This window comes from Canis lupus, chromosome 36, assembly GCF_011100685.1.
Source record: "Canis lupus familiaris isolate Mischka breed German Shepherd chromosome 36, alternate assembly UU_Cfam_GSD_1.0, whole genome shotgun sequence".
NCBI classification, from domain to species: domain Eukaryota; kingdom Metazoa; phylum Chordata; class Mammalia; order Carnivora; family Canidae; genus Canis; species Canis lupus.
In genome coordinates this window covers 21,072,855-21,094,655 of record NC_049257.1, presented here as the reverse complement: position 1 = coordinate 21,094,655, position 21,801 = coordinate 21,072,855, and the positions used below count along the sequence as shown (strand labels likewise).

General features: G+C 39.9%; 1 long non-coding RNA gene across 2 annotated transcripts in view; it reads left to right on the top strand.

Moving 5' to 3' along the window:
* LOC111094207 overlaps positions 1 to 21,801 on the top strand; it is an 86,330-nt gene that overhangs the window by 48,313 nt on the left and 16,216 nt on the right. Inside the window, exon 4 of one of the 2 annotated variants that reach the window (XR_005384773.1) lies at positions 5,402 to 6,070. The exons of the other annotated variant lie outside the window; for it this stretch is intronic. This is a non-coding gene — a long non-coding RNA (uncharacterized LOC111094207). Of the gene's footprint in view, positions 1 to 5,401; positions 6,071 to 21,801 lie in introns of those variants that run through there. 2 annotated transcript variants of the gene reach the window in all.

Below are 21,801 nucleotides of genomic sequence, written 5' to 3'. Positions count from 1 at the left end.
TAAGCTTATTTGTATTTAATTCATAAGTTTTTGATTTGTAATTGTTTAAAAGCTATGAGCATAAGGAGGTTTTAAATTTTTATTTTTTACCAAGTTTTTGTTTGTTTGCACTTAATAACATTGTAATGAAATGATTTAATACAACCCTGGGCATCTGAAAGAATATGTTAAAAGGGATCTATGTTCATTAAAAGTGCAGTTATGATGAGCACTGAGTAATGTATAGCATTGTTGAATCACTGTATTGTACACCTGAGACTATAATAATACTGTGTTAATTATATTGGAGTTTGTAAAAAAAAAAAAGTTTTTTTACTCATATTTGAGACAGTCAGCTAGAGTGGGAACTGGGAAACTTTCTGTGAAGGGCCAGATAGTAAATACTTCAGGATTTGCAGACCAAGAGGCAAAATTGAGGACATTATGTTGATGCTTATATAATAAAAGAAAAAGCAAATCTCCATAGTTTTTTTTTAATTGATGAAATAGAAACAACAATAATTCTGCTGCTAATGATATTGATGATAATAGCATTTGAGTATAATTTTTTTTTTTTTACACTATAGGCCTACATTTCTCTTTTCGTTTGTAGGCCTATATTGTAAAAAAAAAAAAAAAAAAAAAAAAAAGGCTAACATTTCATTTAATTGGGGTCCAAAATTAGTGTTCCCTGTCATCAAATAGATTACAAACATTCATCTATAAAAACAGTTGTCAGCTTACAGGTTGTACAGAAACAGCCAGCAGGCCAGATTTAACCTGTGGGCAGAGTTTGTTGGCATTTGAGTTAAAGTATAAGGTATCTGTTGCAGGTAGAGCAATTTAGCCAACCACTCCACACTTGTTTTTGTTTTTTGTAAGCTCTTCTCTATTCTTGGGGACATTAAAAGTAGCAATCCCTTTGGGATACTATAAAGATTAAGTGTGATAATTCATAGCAAGTACTTTGATCCTTGTCTTATCATCATCATCATTACATTTTAGAGAATATTTTATACTTACTTTGGAAAGTAGCCTTTCCAAGGATTTTAAGCAGGAAATAGCAACCCTGGAGCTGTACTTTTTTTTTTTTTTTTTTTTTTTTGAGCTGTACTTTGGAAGAGTCATCTGGCAACAGCATGAGGGATGAATCAAAGTAGGGTCAGGAGGACAGTGAGGAGGCTGCTAAAAGAGCTCTCCATCCTATCATGGCTTTTTGGTACTTTTATCCATGTCAATTATATCTACTCCAAGTGAGAGTGGTGGGGGGCAGAAACCAATCATAGTAGGCAGAGTATGGCCCTAAAGATGTCCACATCCTCATCTGTGAGTATATTATCTTACATGGAAAAAGACTTTACAGATATGATCAAGGTTAAGCACCTTGAGATAGGGACAGTATCCTGGCTTATTGGGCCCAATCTAGTCCCATGAGTCCTTAAAAGCAGAGAAGCTTTCCCTGCTGCAGAGAATCAGAGGTGGCAGTGTGAGTAAGGCCTGGCTCACCATTGCTGCTTTGAAGAAGGCAGAAGGGAGCCATGAGCCAAGGAATGTAAGCAGCTTCTAGATGCTGGAAAAGGCAAAGGGATAAGTTCTCCCTAAGAACCCCCCAGAAGGAATATAGTCCTGCCAAGACCTTGAGTTGGCTCTATGAGATTTGTATTGGATATCTGAACTATAGAGCCATAAGATAATAAATTTATGTTGCTTAAGCCACCAAGTTTGTGGTAAGTTGTTATGGCAGCGATAGAAAACAAATATACCAATACTGTGCAGTTATAAATGATGATAAGAAAGTGAGGTGAGAGACAGTTCTAAGTAAGCCTAAATATTATGTTACTCCAAGCATTTTCCTTATTTTGAACATGGAGATTATTGTTTTTATGAATAGATAGCTTTTTTTGCTCACCAAACAAATCACAAACCAATATTTAGAGGATATTTATTGAAAGGCATCAAATTATTGTCATACATGAGATCTTATCTTGGAAACATGGAAAAGTTTGCCTAAGTTTGATTCAACAAATTATACCAATACTTTATGAGTACTTTGTTCTGTGGTGGTGGGGCAGGGTGGGAGAACCTTTAAAAAATGATTATTTTGGGGGAAGGGAAGGAAAAATAAAATAATATGAAAACAGAGAGGGAAGCAAACCATAAGAAACTCTTAACTCTAGGAAACAAACTGAGGGTTGCTGGAGGGGAGGTTGATGGGGAGTAGGGAAATTGGGTGATGGGCAGTTAAGGAGGGTACTTGATACAATGAGCACTGGATATTATATGCAACTGATGAATCACTAAATTCTTCCCTAAAACTAATAATATACTATATGTTAGCTAAGTTGAATTTAAATAAAAAAATTTAAAAATGATTATTTTGTAGTCTCTGCTAACAAACTAGTGAGCTATACATGAATATGAGTAGGGATATGAACAAGCTCAGAGTTCCTAAGTGTTCCTAGGAAGTGGAGATGGTGCCATAGCAGTTGAAATTCTTGCAGATGACCCCAATGCTTGGACTTGCGGGATGAGCAGGAGTGATTGGCGGAGGAAAAATCCTGAAGTGATTTTAGTAGGGATAGCCAGTGTACAGTGGGATGAATTTGCAGAGTTCTTGGCTGTCTTGGAAGACTTGGACAGTGAGCTTGCTAGGCTTGGAACCTTCTTTATTCCCCTATAGCTGTCATGGTTCTGTGGAGTTGAGTGGAAGAAGGAGAGACATCTGGGCAGAAAGTCTTATTCTCTAAATACTTTATCTTGACGTGACAAGCTGTTTGGTCTGTCTCAGACTCTTTTCCTCCCACATTGGTCCATTCAACATTTAGAATAGTTGGAAAAAATCTATTATCTGTAGAATAACAGCAAATTTTGATTTTTCTGTTCTGTAAAGAGAAGGGATATTTAATTAGTCCACCTGTGGGCCCAATAAACAACAGGGAGTTACCTCAGTAGGAGGGAAACTTGAGGATAGAGTAAACTAAATGATAGTTATACATATTCCATAAACTGACTGATAGAATTGGGCCTACAGTGGTGGGTGGGCATGTCAGCACCTGGAATAATAAATGAGGAAATGAATGACAACAGAGATGTAAGGACAGATCATCTGGGTAGAGGATGGCAAGGACCCTTCATTAACCTTGAAATTTGCTTCAGGGGAAGTCATGTCCTTAAAGTTTCTTTCCCAAAGCTGTAGATCCAGACTTTGAGCTGTGGAGAAATTGCCATAATAACTCACTCATTGTCATATCTCTTAGCTAAGTCTGCATAGTAACTCATAAAGCTGCCTCATACAGTTTGCACATAAGTCAGACACATAGCTCACAAGGTAACTTCTTGTACTTTCAGGTTTCCACAGGGTCTGAATGGAGTCCCCTTGGTTCTTGAGGAAATCCTACTTTAGTGACAACAAAATTCAATAAATCATCACCATTATTATCAGTAATGGCAGCACCAGCAATAACAAACACCTAATATTCCCAAAACAGAGAGCAGTTTACAAATACCTTCATGTGTATGAAACCATTCGCTTTTCTTCTGCCTTCTGTGGCCAGGTGGGGGTATGTAAGGATGTTAGCAGGACACCGAGCCATTGCCTGGTGTAGAGCTACCCAAACCGTGATGTTGTGTTAACTCTATCCTGATATGAGACCTGTTCCCGAAGTATCCTGTCTTGAACTGGCCTCAGACATTCTGGCTGCGAGAGTGAAGCCTGCTGGCCTGAGGCATGACAATAGCAAGAACTGAAATATAGAAGAAAAGAAAATAATTCTGTGCATCAGTGTTGTATTCCTGAGTTTTTCCAGGGACAGTTTTGATTCAGTTATATAAACAGGGATGAAATCACATGGGCTAGTCAGGTTAGCCACAATAAATCTTGGGACAAATCTAAGGGAAGGGTACTTTGTGATGTTAGCAATCAAATGTAGGGAGACAATGCCATCCCCTCCTTATGTATTGATAGTAACAAAGGGAAAGCACACATGTCTGATTTGTTCTTTTTGAATTTACTGTGGTGACTTGGGGACGTGTGGCTGCTAAGTGCTGGCTTCTGGTATGCAGAGAGGCAGTTATTTCATGAGAACTATCAGAAGATTAAAAAAATTGAAAGACAAAAGATGATAAGAAAGATGAACTGAACTAAAGTAATTAGCTAAATATCTGTGAATAACAGAAGCCTCAGGATGGTTGTCCTGAGTTTTTGCTGTAAAGTACTTGTCTGCAATATTTTAAGGACTTAATAGAATTTTATTTTAAAGCCATGACATTAGCACAGTTAAGCCAATCAATGTTTTTTAATAGCCTTTTAAAGGTGCCTTTTTAATTGTGCTCTGTGGGAGGGAAAGGCACATGAAGACTGGAAAAACATCTAAAAATGGCTTAGTCAGATCTTTCAAAAATATTTGCGAGTGCAAATTTCTGGCTTGGTTTGATTGCTATGGAAGTGGGGTTAAAGTGTGAGATCTAAAGGGCTTATTCCCCAGTGAAAAAACAAAGACTTAACTCTAGTGTGCATTCACTCAGCTTGGCACCAGAGCAAAATATTTAGAATCTGCACCAATTTCCCTGTAGAGCTGCAAGAGAGTTGTGGTTTCTCTTAGAGGAGAAATAGCTCTATGCAGAAGTTTTCCTGCCCTCTTTGGGGCCCAGGAGAGCCAGAGAACACTCACATTGCTCCTTCTAGCAGTCCTCTGACCTCTTGAATGTTTGCCAGTGATAGCTTCAATTTTTATAGTTAGAATGTGCCTAACATCTGGATGAATAGCAAAAAAGTGCTATTAACTTCCAACTTGCTATTTGGCAGAATGCCTACATTATTGGCAGAACCATCATAGTCCATCCCCCTTTCTTCATAGCTTACTTTTGTATGATGCTTTATTGTTTAAAATCTGCTTTCATATATATTATCCTGTTGGGAACCCACAATAGTCATGTGATACAAGGAAGTTATTATGAGTTTTTGTTTCATAAATGTAGAAACTAAAGCTACAAATATGGAGAGGTTTATCCAAGGTCAGTTAGACAAATTCAACTAACATTTCATGGGTACTATAGGATGCTTTAAATATCACAGCGGGCTTTCGAAAATGGTTATTTTATAGTTCCTGCAAACAAACTAAGAGCCACATATCTACCAAATCTCACTTCTCCAGCGCTATTTCTCTGAAATTATGTGTTCTCTTGTGTGGTACATGGGCTTATCTGAAGAATTTACTTCTTTAAAATTTTTCAATCCAAGTATTTGTTAGTTTGGAGTTGCAACTGTAAAGACAGTATGGTGCAGATAATTTGGGGGAAGTGAATTAACCAGTAGGAAAAATTATTTGGTCTTACCTTTTTTTGGATTAGTTTTGGAAAGAAGAGGGATTTGGGGGATTCGTTTTTCCATGCATTTCACTGCTGTGTTTCATCACAATACCAGGTGCTGCTGTATCGACCTGCTATGATCCTTCCAGCCAGGGGCCATCACTGTACATACTTGTTGGAACAAACTGAGCAAGGTGGAGAGATGGATTGGAGAAGAGGGCGTTTCCTCTGGGCACTATGGCCACCTGTGGCCAGGCTGGGACTATACCAGTAAATTTTAACGCCTTTACATTTGGGCTTATACCTGGCTGGTCCTGTTAGCAAGTGAAGGGCTTGATGGTTTTGTTGTTTCCTTAATTTCCCAGAGAGGTAAGGTCCTTTTTGCAAACTCTAAACTTTTCTAAGTGAAACTAAAAGGAACAGATTTTGCTCCCTTGTCTCAGTTTTGACCGAGAGTCCTTAATAGGAAGCTTTGTTTTTGTTTTTTAGAGATTTATTTGTTTATTTGAGAAAAAGGGAGGGAAAGAGAGAGGGGAGTGGAGAGAGAGAGAGTATAATACCAATAGTATTTAAAACTGGTTTAGTCTGGAGGCTACACTAGGCACAAGAATTTTGATCCTAGACATCTTCCCAGTTGCAATTCATTGTTCAGCCACTGTGGTGACATACCTTAGTTTTCTTTCTTTCTTTTTTAAGATTTTAAAAATTTATTTATTCGTGAGAGACACACAGAGAGAGGCAGAGACACAGGCAGAGGGAGAAGCAGGCTCCCTGTGGGGAACCTGATGTGGGACTTGATCCCAGGCTCTGGGATCATGACCGGAGCCAAAGGCAGACGCTCAACCACTTGAGCTACCCAGGTGCTTCATTTCTTAGTTTTCTGAACTTCAGTTTGCCTTTTCCTAAATGAGAGTGGAACTGATCTCAGTCAAATCAGTCAAATAATGACAAAGGCCAGATTATCAGTGAATGATTTCTTGTGTCTCTCCTTGGCTTTCTTGTCCCCTACATTTGTCACAAACGCACATACTCCCTCTTCCTTGCTCATTTTGTAATAAGCACTTAGATACAGTGAAGACACAACTGGGGAGCCCATGCTTTGATTTGTTCATTTACTCAAGGACTTTTTCTGAGCGCTTATTACACATGAGGCATTGACCTGTTTAGGGAAGTGCTGGGGCTCCCCCAGGCATTGTCATGGAAGGCGCATGAATCATGGCTTTGTATATGACCTGGCAGCAGCAGAACTTTGTAAGTGGAAACAGTGGGTCAGGAAGCAAGGAGGCAAAGTCCCATCTCTGCACAATGAGAGACTGAGCTTGGAATGATGCAGTGTGGTCTGGGAACCTCATTATTAGCAAGTCGGAGACATATTGGAGAGTGTTCAGAGAAAAGCCACAAAGATGATAAACGGGCGGAAAGACTGATTTATGAAGACTTAAACAACAAAATATGTATTCTTGGATCAACAAAGACTTCAGAAGAAAGTGATCACTATCAACAACTCTCTGAAGGTTGTGAATACCCCGGAGGCACCCCAGAGGTGTTTAGCCTGGTATCTGAAATGATGACAAGGAATCAGAAGATGGCAAATTTAACTTGTGGATCAGGGAAGTATGAGAAATATAAATCTATCCATGCCTTTGTGACAGAAAGTAGCTTCCAAGGGCAACATCCTTAATCTATTTTTCCTCTTATATACATTTCTGCAGTTGGAATGATGCATAATCATTTGTTGTCTCTTTATGTTCAGGGGTTTTATGTGTGTTTCCTGTTTACATATACCTTCCCCAAAGATGTCTAGGATGAAATATTTGATTTTTTTTTAACCTTCTGCTTCAAAGGCTTGAAGATAAAAGCAGTTGAGTTATGGGCAAATTGTTTTTTTAAACCAAAGTTTGCACCCTTAACCTTTGTTGAAAGTCACTGTCATAATGTGGATTTTATTCCTAAGAAAAGCCAAATAAATGACTCTTTATAAGACCATCCCTCAGTGACCTGATCAACAGTTTTATACACATGTGCGCGTGTGTGTGCACATGCGCACACACACATAGTATAACATAAAGCTTTCAGAGGATAGAAAATCAATTTAGAGATAGAATCCAATCCCATGCAATTTCATTTATTCTGGACTCCTGTGAGAGTGGCTATTTTAGCTACTGGGGTAGAAGTATAACATTTTAAGAAAATAACCCACGTGGGACCTGGGCCTAAGGTTTGGGCTACAGAAACCCTCAAAGAGCTGGGTCCTGTGGACTGACAGGGGTATTTACTCTCAGCCTTGCTCACTTTACTGCCAGGATATGGAACTCTGTCCAACAGGAGACTGCCATTACATCTATTAAAATGCCTCGTAGACCCACAACCCCGATTTCCACTGATGATCCAATAGGTTCCTGGGCAGTGACTCCCATGTCTGGATCAGGGCTGGGGTCGAGCATATTCCCAGGCTAAGCCTATGAGATTAGCCCATCCTCCTGGTCACAGTGGTTGACCCAGGGGTGGACATGTAACCTGAGCTGGGACTCAAGGGCATTTTCTGAGAATGCTGTAACCAAGAGCTTCTCTTCATGGCCTGGATAGCATCTAGATCCAAAGGCTGGGACTGCTGTAGTAAATTTGTTGTCATGATGGGAACTGACTAAGAAGGAGGGCTGTGCATGGACACATACAAACCAGAGGAAAATCACAGAGGATGGTGCCAGAGCCTTGCTGACAGTTTCATATCTGGCTACCTATCTCTACTCTTTTCAGGTATTAGAGTTCATAAATGCTCTTTTGTTATTAACCACTTTTGACCTAAGTTTTGGTTCCTTGCGGCATATAGAATCCAGATTGCTCTTTGAATAAGGACCAAGTTGTGTGGTGGAGATCATGATTTCTGTGTTAGTGTGGAGGAGAGAAAGTCCATGTGAACTGGGAGATAGTTATGGCAGTTGCTGGTGGGAAGGAGGGAGCAGAAGGCAGGAGGTGGCTAACAATCATGTGTCCCCTAGGTTCCAGACACTGGGGTGAGGCCCCACAGTCTACCTCCACAACACACTGGCTCTGTTTGTCTCAGTATCCTGTTTCATAAAGGAGAAAACTGAGGCTTGGAACAGTGGAGCGACTTCCCTGGGTCACTCTGCCAGCAAGATTTGAACCTGTGCTCTTCTTACGGCTCCTCCCTTCTTCGAGTTTACAGCTTGATTCAGACTATCTGCATTTCAGTCCCAGTTCGAGGTGTTCAACCTTGGACAAGTCACTCATATTTCCTGTGCCTGTGTTTCCTCCCGTGTAAAATAGTGACGATGATGCCCACCTCTCAGAAGTGTTATGGGGCTTTACTATGTGGGAAGCACTCGTACTAGGTGAGTGTGAAATGTTATTCTTATTGGGGAAGGCTTCTGGGAGGAAATAACACTTACCTGGGGATGGTAGAAGAGGTAGATTTCTGTGGGGAGTGAGTGGGGAAAGGATGAACTGAACAGATGAGCTTAGGCAAAGGCGTGGAGTACAATTAAGCACGGGTCATTTCTGCACAAGAAAGGAAACTGCCCCAGCAGTTTATAGATCTCAGTATAAATCTAAATATTTATAAACCACATTATATATATTTAGCATAAGTAAAGATTTTATTTATTTATTTGAGAGAGAGAGTATGCGGGGGAGGGAGAGGGGACAAGGGAGAGAGAGAGAATCCCAAGCAGACTCTTTGCTGAGTGAAGAGCTCAATGTGGGGCTTGATCTCAGGACCCTAAGATCATGACCTGAGCCAAAATCAAGAGTCAGATGCTCAACTGATTGAGCCACCCAAGCTCCCCTCCCCATTGTATATTCTTGAATCCTTTGTTGTAAATTAATTGATCACCTATGCATGAGTTTATTTCTGGGCTCACTCTACTGCTCCATCGATCTAAGTGTCTGTTGTATCGATATAATGTTTTAATTATTATAGCATAATAATTGGGTTTGAAATAAGGGAGCATGATGCCTCCAGCTTTCTTCTTTCTCAAGTCCATCTAGCCCCATCTTAGAAGATGTGCCCTCTTTCCCTTCTCCTCATGATCTTATTGACCTATTTATAACTTTCTCCCTCCATCCAGGCTGCTGAGTTCATCCTGGAGGGTTTCTATCAGTTTTTTTTTTTTTTGTTTTTTTTGAGATCCTGTGTGTCATGTAAAGGGACTTAGTCTTTCAAAGTCTTCAGAGTGTCACATGTACAAGACAAACTTTTCCCCTGCTAAGGCTAATCTTTCTCTCTTGGAGTCTAAGTTTGATATACTGATGTACTTTCAAAGTCTCCCTTTCATGGGTCCTTTCAAAGGTAGTATTCTTTCACAGAGAGGTTGAAGAAGACCAGGAAAGAAGGGACAAAATGAAAAAAGAACACTTCACCCTGTCTTACATATATTCTAAATTCCTCAATTAAGAGAAGAGATAAAAATTGAACTCTTGATTTGTCTTAATTGGGCTGATAAAGCGTAACTGCCAATAGACCTAATATTGGAATCACTAATTTTATTTTTCTCATCCTTACTTTCTTTTTGATTTAATGAAATCTATACTAAATAATGGGTACACTGGCATATTTTTTATTGGTACAATGGTTAAAATATTGCATCAAACAAATAAAATACTTGTTTATATCTACTCTGCTCATTTTTTAGAAAAATATTTATTTATATATTTATTCATGAGAGACACAGAGAGAGAGAGAGAGGAACAGACACAGGCAGAGGGAGAAGCAGACTCCATGCAGAGAGCCCAATGTGGGACTCGATTCCAGGTCTCCAGGATCACACCCTGGGCTGAAGGCTGCGCTAAACCACTGAGCCACCTGGGCTGCCCTCATATTTCTTATACTAGGTAAAACCTTGTTAGTTTTACCGATATATTTTTACCAGATGACACACAGGTTCAAATAAAGTTGTTTTCAATTAAAATAGCTGTTGTGGGCAAATGAAACCATACAATCAAGAAGGTAGTCTTAATTGAAGAATAGCTGAAAATAAATCAGTAAAGCAGCAAATTCTGACTGTTTTGCATATTCACTTATTCCAATCCCTTAAAATTTCAATTGGAAATTTCAAAGAACCGTAGTGTAAGAGTTGGACAAATGCTATTAAATCACAATACTGTTCTTAGCCAAGATTCTCTCTTTGTAGCTCATGCCTTGATGTCTTTTCTGTTCTGCATAAACAGCAGATAATTCCTGCATGGCATTTGGGCTAGATCCTTCGGTGGAGGTGGAAAATATCCGTCTCTAGGCATCCCCTCTGTGATCAAGGCATTTTGGCTTGGCAGTTTTTCCTGGAGGCCATGGTTGCTTGTGTGGAATCAAGGTTCCCTTTGGTTAAAGAGCCTGGTGCCATGCTTTGGTCAGCAATAAGCCGCTGTGTGATAAACAAGTTTATGTGATGATTTTGTTCACTCCTTGGTGCTGCCAAACCTGGGGCAAATCTCACCATTGCAGGCTTCCTGGAAGACATTTAACGTTTCCTGCTTCTGGCTGGAAACCCAGAGGATGCCAAACGTGAAAAATAGCAGGGTAAAGAGACATGCTCAGTTAACATGTGATGGTGATTTTAGGAGAAGATATTTCATTTGGGGGTTGATTTTAGTTTTAAATTGACCATTAATCTTGCTTTATGAGTTTTAGAAGAGGAATATTTTTTCAATCATATTTTTATTCATGTGTGCTTCATGCCATTGTATTGATTTCCAGGTGGAAGGTTTTTTTTTTTTGTTTGTTTTTAAGATTTTATTTTTTACTCAGAGAGAGAGAGAGAGGCAGAAACACAGGCAGAGGGAGAAGCAGGCTCCATGCAGGGAGCCTGACATGGGACTTGATCCCAGGTCTCCAGGATCACGCCCTGGGCTGAAGGCGGCGTTAAACCGCTGAGCCACCTGGGCTACCCGGAAGCTGTTTTTAAGGACATCCTTTCTTTTCTACTTGCCACATTGTGCCAGTATTCATTCTTAAACTTCAGGAAAAGATGTCTGTAAAAGAAGAAGACTGAACCCAGATGCAAAGCAGGGTCTTTGAAGATCAACTGGAGTACAGAGTTTAAAATGCTTATTTAATTATTATTATCTGTATTTGAGGAGAATCAAATGCCAAGCAGCAAAGGCCAAGAAGGCCAAAGTGATATATTCAAGTTCAAGAAGTGGGAGACCACAACGATGGTGGGGTCATGGTGCTTTCAGTCAGAGAAATACCAACAGCCAGATGTGTTGTTTGTTTTTGTTTTGAGTAACAAGTCACACCAAAATATAGTAGTTTATAACAAAAATAGTTATTATTTCACAGTTTCTATGGGTCAGGAATCTGGGATTGCTTTAGCTGGGTCGTCTTTCTTAGGGACTCTCCCAGGCTGCAATAAAGGTATGATTTAGGCGCCACCAAGTCTCAACTGGGAAAAGCTCTGCTTCCAAGCTCACTCATGTGGATGTTGGTAGGATTCAGTTCCTCACAAGCTGTCGCACTGAAGGCTTCAGTTTCTCGCTGACTGTTGGCTGGAGGCCCTCTCAGTTCCTTGCCCTGTGGGCCTCTCCACAGGGCAACTCACAATATGGCCACTGGTTTCCATTAGAGAGAGCAAGTGAGAAACCGTGAGCAAGAGAGAAGTTGCAGTCTTTGATCACCTAATCTCAGAAGTAGTGTCCACTTTTGCTGTATTCTCTGTGTTGAAAACAAGCTACTGATCCAGCTTGTACTCAGGGGGAGGGGTGTACACAAGGCCGTGGATATTAGAAGGTAAGGATCATTGGGGCCGTTTTAGAATTCTGCACTACAACCAGCATGTGCTACATAATCATGAAAAGTAAAGAAAGCTACAATTCTAATGAGGGTATTTGAGAAATTATATTTAGTATATTTTATTTGTTTGCATATTTATATTTTTGTGTCAAACCATGTATATAATCTGATTGTTTTTTTTTAAAGATTTTATTTATTTATTCATGAGAGATACACACACACACAGAGGCAGAGACACAGGCAGAGGGAGAAGAAGGCTCCATGCAGGGAGCCGGATGTGGGACTCGATCCCGGGACTCCAGGATCACTCCCTGGGCAGAAGGCAGGCGCTAAACTGCTGAGCCACCCAGGGATCCCCTACAATATGATTGTTTACTTATGTAGAGCCAGCCAGTTTTTCAAGACTGATGACTGAAAACATTATCTACTTATATCTCTGAAGCAAACTTGAATCTGGACAAAGGTCTGGATCTACCAAATTAATTACTCATCTATAAACCCTGAAATAACTCCTGGTCCATTTAACTTTCCTGTCCTTCAAAAAAATTTTATTTATTTATTTATTTATTTATTTATTTATTATTTATTTATTTATTTATGATAGTCACACACACACAGAGAGGCAGAAACAGGCAGAGGGAGAAGCAGGCTCCATCCACTGGGAGCCCAACGTGGGATTCGATCCCGGGTCTCCAGGATTATGCCCTGGGCCAAAGGCAGGCGCTAAACCGCTGCACCACCCAGGGATCCCCCAAAAAATTTTTTTAAAGTAGACTCCATGTCCAATATGAGACTTGAACTCATGATCCGAAGGTCAAGAGTCAAATGCTCTAATGACTGAGACAGCCAGCCTAATTTTTTTTCCTAGTTTTACAATATACTTTAATTATCTTATTGAAACCATAGGGCTCTATTTTTGTTTTTGTTTTTTTTAATATTACTTATTTATCCATGAGAGACACACGTAGAAGACACAGGCAGAGGGAGAAGCAGGCTCCATGCAGGAAGCCCGACGCGGGTCTCGGTCTCGAGACCCTGGGATCACACCCTGAGCCGAAGGCAGACGCTCAACCACTGAACCACCCAGGTGTCCCAGGGCTCTATTTTTGAAATCTTCATTCTTAAACCATTCTCTGCAAGTATCTGCTTGCTTTTTTTTTTTTTTTTTTTTTTTTTGTAAATAGAATGAAAGATTTGACTTATGAATTCTTGCTTGTGAATTCAGGTCTTAGCAATATTACATGTAGTGTCATAGAGAGATGCTTTATTCTCGAGAGAAATGGTCCCATTGAATAGTAAGGTGTTTTCCAATTGGACAGTAATTCATAAGGGGAAATGGCCTGGAAACTATAACTTTTATTATGGAAAGGTGACAGTGAAAAATAGGTGTTTATGTTTAGGTACTTACGGATGACCATGATGACCACTATGTGAATAACTATAGATGACCACAAATGAGGCTGAGACCGTGTGTGTCTGGGCAGTTGGGTAATGTTTAGGCACTTCCTCAGACCCTCAGACCTTATGTGGATTAAAAACACTGGTCTCGGGCAGCCTGGGTGGCTCAGTGGTTTAGCGCCACCTTCGGTCCAGGGCCTGATCCTGGAGACCCAGGATCGAGTCCTGTATCGGGTTCCCTGCGTGGAGCCTGCTTCTCCCTCTGCCTGTGTCTCTGCCTCTCTTTCTCTCTCTCTGTGTCTCTCATGAATAAATAAATAAAAATGAAAACACTGGTCTCTATGGCACCTACTGATCATTAGTATGCATGGCTTCAGAGATGAACTGGGGGCTGCATCTAGACAGAGTATTTTTTTCTCTAACTTTGGTGACTATGAGGTGGCTTCACTGATTCAGGTGTTTTAGAGCTTCCTGGACTCACCCTGAGAATGACATCAAAGATCAAAGGAGAGGAGCACCCTGGCTTAGCACTGGCTGTAGTAATGCTAGTCTGGAAGAAGTAACCACATGTCCAAGTCTGTCCAACTCTAGATGAAAGTACATGCACAAGAATGGTTAGTTTTTTGTAGGCAGATCTAAAGGGCAAAACTAGAACTAACAAATCAAAGTTAGAAGAATAATTTCTACATGACATGCAGAGTTTTCTAACAGGAGAAAGTGTTAAAAAGTCATGTAGTCAGTGGAGTCTGGAAGGCTGCTCATGACTCAGGGTTGTAGGGAAAGGGAGTGGACAATCAAGGGGAAATGGGAAAAATATGCTTTAGAATGGGTGGAGGGGCAGGGAGCTGGGCCTATAGATGTTTTATTAGTGGGGCTGAGAAAAAACCTGGTAAAATGAAGCTTGTGCTAGGAGGGAATGGGATAAAGGCCATCTGCTAATTAGACTGTGTGGCCTAAGAAGACATTGGATATGTATGATCTTTCCCAAATCTTGCCTTGTTGCCTGCCGAATATATTCAACTTTTCTAACACTAAGAATCTGTGAAAGAACATATATTCCTGGTGGATTTGTAAAACCACTAAATCCACCAGGCCCTATTCTTAGCTTCCAAGACCACCTTTCAGATGCACCCCCTTAATTCAGTTATTTAGAGATCTACCGACTTTGTCTCATTATTAGAACTTTTCTAGTGACTTTAATGTGGGTTGGGGGAAGAAGGGATGACAACAACAAAAACTCAAGCCACAACAGCATGATTTATTACAGGACATATTTCTCAGAAGAGACAAAAACAGTATCAATGAAGAGCAATCATAGGAGGGTCACAGTTGTCTCAGAGCCAACTGAGCCATTCATAGAGGTTGGCCTCACATAAACAGCTGCAGGAAAGCAGTTAAATGATTTTCTTCATGCTCTTTAGGGGAGACTGTGTCTAATCTGATGCAGTTGCTCCAAAGGAGCGCTGTTAATGACATCTACACCAAATATCAGTTCAATAAATTGCTTCCCTTCATTAATCTGAGTGTCAGTGTCTGCATTAATGGCGTTTGCACAGCAGAAGGTCTCAGGGAGAGATAATAAGAATCTGCTTTTAGTAACATGTGAGGGTGGCTTCATAAAAACAAGCAAATATTTATCTTGTCCCTCCACTCTGGTGAATCAAAATCACTTCGTTTATTCATTCTTTTCACTCCACAGTTATTCTTAGAGTGACTGCTATGTGCCTGACACTGCATGAGGTCCTTGCACACAGGAACAAAAGTTGTTGGGGAGCTTATAGTCAGTGGGAGACAGAATACATCACTGGCATATATAATAATAAACTTGGATAAGAGCTATGAAGGAAAAGTATAGATTTCTTTGGGAATGTAACTGGAGAAACAGATTGTTTTTCTAGAAAAATCTGAGCTTCAGGCTGGAGGAGCTTGTAATTTTTTTATGGGTGAGGGTGACTATCTTTGGGAGTCTAGTTAGAAATAAATGCAGGGAGCCTGCTAGTCCCTTTCCCTCTGTCTCTCCCGCCACTCATGCACACGTTTGCACTCTATCTCTCTCTCTCAAATAAGTAAGATCTTTAAAAAAACCTGAAATGAATGCTATGCCTCCATAAGATCACATCTGAATGAGACTGTCTCAAGTAAGTACAAATGTGCTTATCTCAACTATTAAATAGAGTTCTGGCTAGGTGGGTAACAATGATCCTTTGTGTAGATAACAATAGGTTACTATAAATGACGCAGTGTGTCTCTGGGCGGTTGGATAACATTTAGGCATTCCCCTCCCTCTTCTGAGTCTTAAGTGGATTAAAAACCACTAGTCCCTATGGTACCCACTGGGTGTGCATTGCTTCAGTGATGAACTCAGGATCCCTTTAGACAGAGTAATTTTATTCCCTGGTGTCTGTGACATGACTCACCTGATTCAGGTGTTTTAGAGCTTCCTGGACTCACCCTGAGAATGACATAAAAAATCCTGAATCTGATTGTCAGGGGGGAGAGGAGAGGAGCAGTCTGGCTTAGAACTAGCTGTAGTAATACCAGTCTAGAAGGAGCAACTTGCATGTCCAAGAAAATGCCACTCAATGGTAGGAACATCACAGCACTTGGAGAGCTTATAACATAAGAATATACCTATACCACTTCTGCTTATGTTCCATTATGTGAAGGAATTATTATCATGTGTTATCATGTGATTTGAATATAGAATCATTAGCATCCTTCTCACAATTATATTTATTGAAATCTTACAAGTCTAGCACTATTTTTTTAAATTTAAAATAAATTTAATTAACATATAGTGTATTATTATTTTCAAAGATAGAATTTAGTGATTTATCAGTTACATACAACACCCAGTGCTCATTACATCAAGTGCCCTCCTTAATGCCCATCACCCAATTACTCCATACTCTATCCACCTCCCCCTCTAGCAACCCTCAGTTTGTTTCCTGCAGTTAAGATGCTTTGTCTCCCTTTCTGATTTCATCTTATTTTTCCTTCCCTTCTTCTGTGTCCATCTGTTATGTTTCTTAAATTCCACATGAGTGAAATCATATGGTATGTCTTTCTCTGACTGACTTATTTAACTTAGTGTTATACCCTCTAGTTCCATTCATGTTGTTGCGAAATGGCAAAATTTCATTTCTTTGTGATGGCTGAGTAATATTGGAGGGTCATACATATACATATATATGTATACATAAACATACACATCACATCTTTATCCATTCATCTGTTGTTGAATCTGGGCTATTTCCATAGTTTGGCTATTGGGGACGTTGCTGCTATAAACATTGGGGTGTAGGTGTCCCTTTGGATCACCACATTTGTATTTTTGGAGTAAATACTCAGTAGTGCAGTTGCTGGGTCATAGGGTAGCTCTATTTTCAACTTTTTGAGGAACCTCCAGCTGTTTTCCAGAGTGGCTGTACCAGTCTGCAATCTCACCAACAGTGTAAGAGGGTTCTTCTTTCTCTGAATCTTCACCAGCATCTGTTGTTTCCTGAGTTGTTAATTTTGGCCATTCTGACTAGTGTGAGGTGGTATCTCACTGTGGTTTGGATTTGTATTTCCCTGTTGATGAGTGATGTTGAGTGTCTTTTCATGTATCTGATGGCCATCTGTATGTCTTCTTTGGAGAAATGTCTGTTCATGTCTTCTGCTCATTTCTTGATTGGATTATCTGTTCTTTGGGTGTTGAATTTGATAAGTTCTTTGTAGATTTCAGATACTAGTCCTTTATCTGATCAGGTATTTGCAAATATCTTTTCCCATTCTGTAGGTTTTCTTTTAGTTTTTTTACTAGTTCCTTTACTGTGCAAAAGCTTTTTATCTTGATGAAGTCCCAATAGCTCATTTTTGCTTTTGTTTCCCTTGCCTTTGGAGATGTGTCTAGCAAGAAGCTGCTGAGGCTGAGGTCAAAGATGTTGCTGCCTGTGTTCTCTAGGATTTTGATGAATTCCTGTCTCACTTTTAGGTCTTTCATCCATTTTTAGTTTATTTTTGTGTAGGGTGTAAGAAAATGGTCAAGTTCCATTCTTCTGTATGTGGCTGTCTAATTTTCCCAGCACCATCTGTTGAAGAGACTTTTCTTCCATTGGATATTCTTTCCTGCTTTGTCCAAGATTAACTGACCACAGAGTTGTGGAATTCTCAATTGTGTTCCATTGATCTATGTGTCTATTTTTGTGCCAGTACCATACTGTCTTGATGAGTACAGCTTTGTAATACGGCTTGAAGTTCAGAATTGTGATGCTTCCTGTTTTGGTTTTCTTTTTCAACATTCCTTTGGCTTTTTGGCATCTTTTCTGGTTTCATACAAATTTTAGGTTTGTTCCAGCTCCGTGAAAAATACTGCTGGTATTTTGATAGGGATTTCATTGAATGTGTAGATTGCTCTGGGCAGTGTAGACATTTAAACAATATTTTTTCTTCTAATCCATGAGCATGGAATGTTTTTCCATTTCTTTATGTCTTCCCCAATTTCTTTCATAAGTGTTCTATAGTTTTCAGAGTACGGATCCATTACCTCTTTGGTTAGGTTTACTCCTAAGTATACTATGGGTTTTGGTGCAATTGTAAGTGGGATCCATTCCTTGATTTCTCTTTCTTGTGCCTCTAACATTGTTAGTGTTTGGAAACGCAACTGATTTCTGTGCATTGATTTTGTATCTTGCCACTTTGCAGAATTCCTGTATAAGTTCTAGCAATTTTTGGGTGGAGTCTTTTGGATTTGCAACATAGAGTATTGTGTCATCTGCAAAGACTGGAAGTTTGACTTGTCAATTTGGATGTGTCAGGCACTATTTTAAATTCTGTCACTTATCTCTGTGTCTAACATCTCATTTAATTCTCACAATTGATCCCAGAATGTAGCTTCCAAACACAGGAATTTTCAAATATATTCTCATTATCAATGGGGAAATATTTTCCAGGTTCTAAAAGAAAGAGGTACTAATTGTAAATACAAGGTGTCCTCCTCCCCTACCATCCATCCAGCTCAGAATGTTATCCAGAATTTGACTGCCATGTTTGGCTTCAAGGGCAGGAGTTCAGAGTAGTTTGGGGGAAATCTGGGCTTTCTAATTAGAACTGCTTCTAAATTACTGTGTACTCTTGGGCAAGTCCTCCAATATTTCTGTTTCTAATTCACTGGTTGGTTTGGTTAGACATGAAATAGTGGTTGGAACCCTCATGGAGCTGAGAAGGTAAATGTTTGCTTAAGAACTAAATATTTTTCATTGATTCATCGAAGGTAAGTGAAACAAGCAAGAGTCACCAAGTGACCTTAATATCTTGGTGTGTGTTCATCTGTGTTTTACTGTAATGCATGTCATCTGAAAAGCTGTGTGCCCTAAATCTTGCTTTACTCCACATTCATGTTGGTAGTGGTGAAGATGAGGGATGTCGTCAAGGCATTTGCGAACATACCCTGTATCTTTCAGCTTAGCAGTACTAGCTTGGAGCCCTCAGTGCCAAAAAGATGTCATCAGCCCTCAGTATTTTATGAGCCTCTTAAAAGGGTGAGTATTCAGGAATGATACTTGAGCAGTTTGTCAGGGCACTGTGCAATCACTACCTTGAGGAGCTGCTTCTTGGACTGAAATCAAATTGCAATGGCTCCACACAGCTGACGGAGGTTTTAATATCAGTCCAGTCCATCACCCACAGAGAACACTATTAATAACCAGGTAAAAGCCTTTGTGTAGAAGCCGATTCCATTTACAGTTATATTATGTCAGACGGATGTCAGTGTCCTATCTTGTCTTAGTCATAATGATGGCTAATATGATCCATACAGGATAATAGATGGGGTGGGAAGGATTACGGAGTTAAAAATCAATCAGGGCTTTCTCATACATTTCTATGCTTTTGTAGCTGGTTAAATCATCAAAGTCTCAAGATTGATTTTTTTGCTTTAGTAATCAATCCTTCACAATCTGTTACCTTTTTCCTCCTCCCTCTTCCACCCGACCTTTTTTTTTTTTTTTAAACATGTAGACAAGAGTTAAATTCATTCTCTGGATAAATACACAGATGCACTCTTTGCCCCAGAGGGAAGATTTATCACATTTTGAAGGCAGAGCTGAAAAGTTGTGCATGCTACTGTACTGGACAGGCAAGATATGGGGATTGATAAGTATGAAGTAGTTTTGAAGTAGTTTTTTTTTCCCCCCAGAAATAAGTCATTTATACTTGAGTATTTGGCATTTTATTTTCATCAGCAAAAGCAGAGGCTCAGTTTATATCACCAAAAGAAATCTGGGCATAACATTTATACAGTGAGACAGATTAGCATGAAACACTGGCATCCTCAAGTACTGAATGCAGCGACAGGCCATGTCTCCTTGAACTTGGAGATATAGATGACATATATGTATGTGCATATTCACCAAGGTCCTAACACTAAATAGTTAGAGTGCTAATTTGATACGGAAAAGCTCAAAGGGAAGCCATATATCTGCTATTACTAAGAAGTTAGAACTCTTTGGACAAAAAACTATAAAAATCCAGGCAGATGGCTCAGAGCAGGTTGACAACCCTAAATAGATACAGGAAGGAGTAAATAGGAGAGAGAGTGGGACTTTGAGATGGACAAGAAGTGGGACAAGAACCCTGTGATGGGCCCATCTGAACTGGGAGGAAAGCCAGTGTGTCAGCACAAGTCGTGACATCGGCATGCTATTACTTGTAGAGCAGTTGATGTGGAAAACCTCATGTGGAGTAATAGCATTATATAGGTGTAGGAACATAGGAACCTGAAAGGGGCCATTCATTCATTCATTCATTCACCACAATCTTTCATTTAATGGCCACTGTACTGGGAGCAACAGATGCACATGGACATCCTCAAGAGGGAGAAGAGAATAGAAACAAATAATTTGGATGCAAGGAGATAGCCTTCATAATCAATGAATGTAAGAGACCTGGCACTCTGAGCCGCAAGGCAGGCAGCAGCCACTCATCTTCCTTTACTCTGCAGTGAATCCCGATGGGAGGTTGGAGGGTGAGGTAAAGATATTTATTTCCTTAGTGGCCTTAAAAGTGGGCCACAGCCAGACCTAGGCTAGGCCCCCACTTAGGTCTTACTAGCATAGCCTGGCCGTGCCGTCTGGCAGCCATCTTTGCATACTTTTCTCCTTCTGGGTTCCAGTAGCCACCCTTCCCATTACCTTTGGGCCTTTTGGTTAACAACCATGGGCTGTTACACTATCCCTTGTGGTTTCTTTATGGTCAGTTTGTAAATTGTCACTTGTTAAACTTCCCTCACATTATCTTGATTCTGGCACTGCTTCCTGCTGTGACCCAGCCTGATATGTATCACAGTTTCATCCCTCCCTCTCCTACCTATACTCTCACCTAGTCCTGCAAGTTTACTGCAGTAGCCTCCTAAGTTACTCACTGATTTCACTCTTGGTCCCTACAGCCTATTCACTACACAGCAGTCAAAACAATTGTTTTAAAAACAGAAATCAGGTCATGACAATTTCCTGTTTAACACCCTTGAATGGCTGCTGAGCATTTTTGTAAAGTTTGAAGTTCTTGCCCAACTTAGGATGCTCTTTATGAAATAAATCCTTTCCACTCTTATCTCCTCTATCACCCGTTGGTGTCTCAGAATTGTGTTCCAACTACTGTGGCCTCCCCTGTTCACTCAAGTACTTTGATCATTTTCCTCCCTGAACAGCAAATGGCTGCCCCTTCTACCATCTATTTTCAGAGAGGTTGTGCATGACCACCAAGCGATAGTAGCCACCAGTCTTTTTCCATGACATCAGCTTACTCTAATTTTCTGTATAGCTTCCTGTATAGGAAATCCATCCATCCATTTCCACTAGAATGTAAGTTCTATTGGTATAGGGAACTGGTCTCTATATCTCTACCACATCACACAGTATCTGACACATAGTAGGCACTTAGTAAATACTTATTGAATGAACGAATGAGCTAATCAGAGAAAAAAGTCCTGGAAGGACAGAGAATGAATTCACAGAGAATGAATCAAGTTTCTAAGGGAGGAAGTCAGGAATAGTAGAAGAGTGGGGCTACTAGAACTGTAGAATTTGTTAGGACCAGGTAGAAACCATTTTGTGGAATAGGATTATGTAGTAATAATCAGATGAGAGTTCTAAGGTTATACCAGGGTTAGAGCTTTCTATCTTTCTATCTTGTGTGTGTGTGTTCCACAGACTCCTTTGGAAATTGGATAAAGCCAAAAAACCCTTTCTCAGAAAAATGCTTTAATGCATAAGATAAAATATCTAGAATTATGAGAACTAATTATATTGAAACAGTTACCAAAGTATTATCTAAAAATTATGATATAGTAATATATAAATCTTCCTCTACTTTATTGAGAGAGAAACCCATAA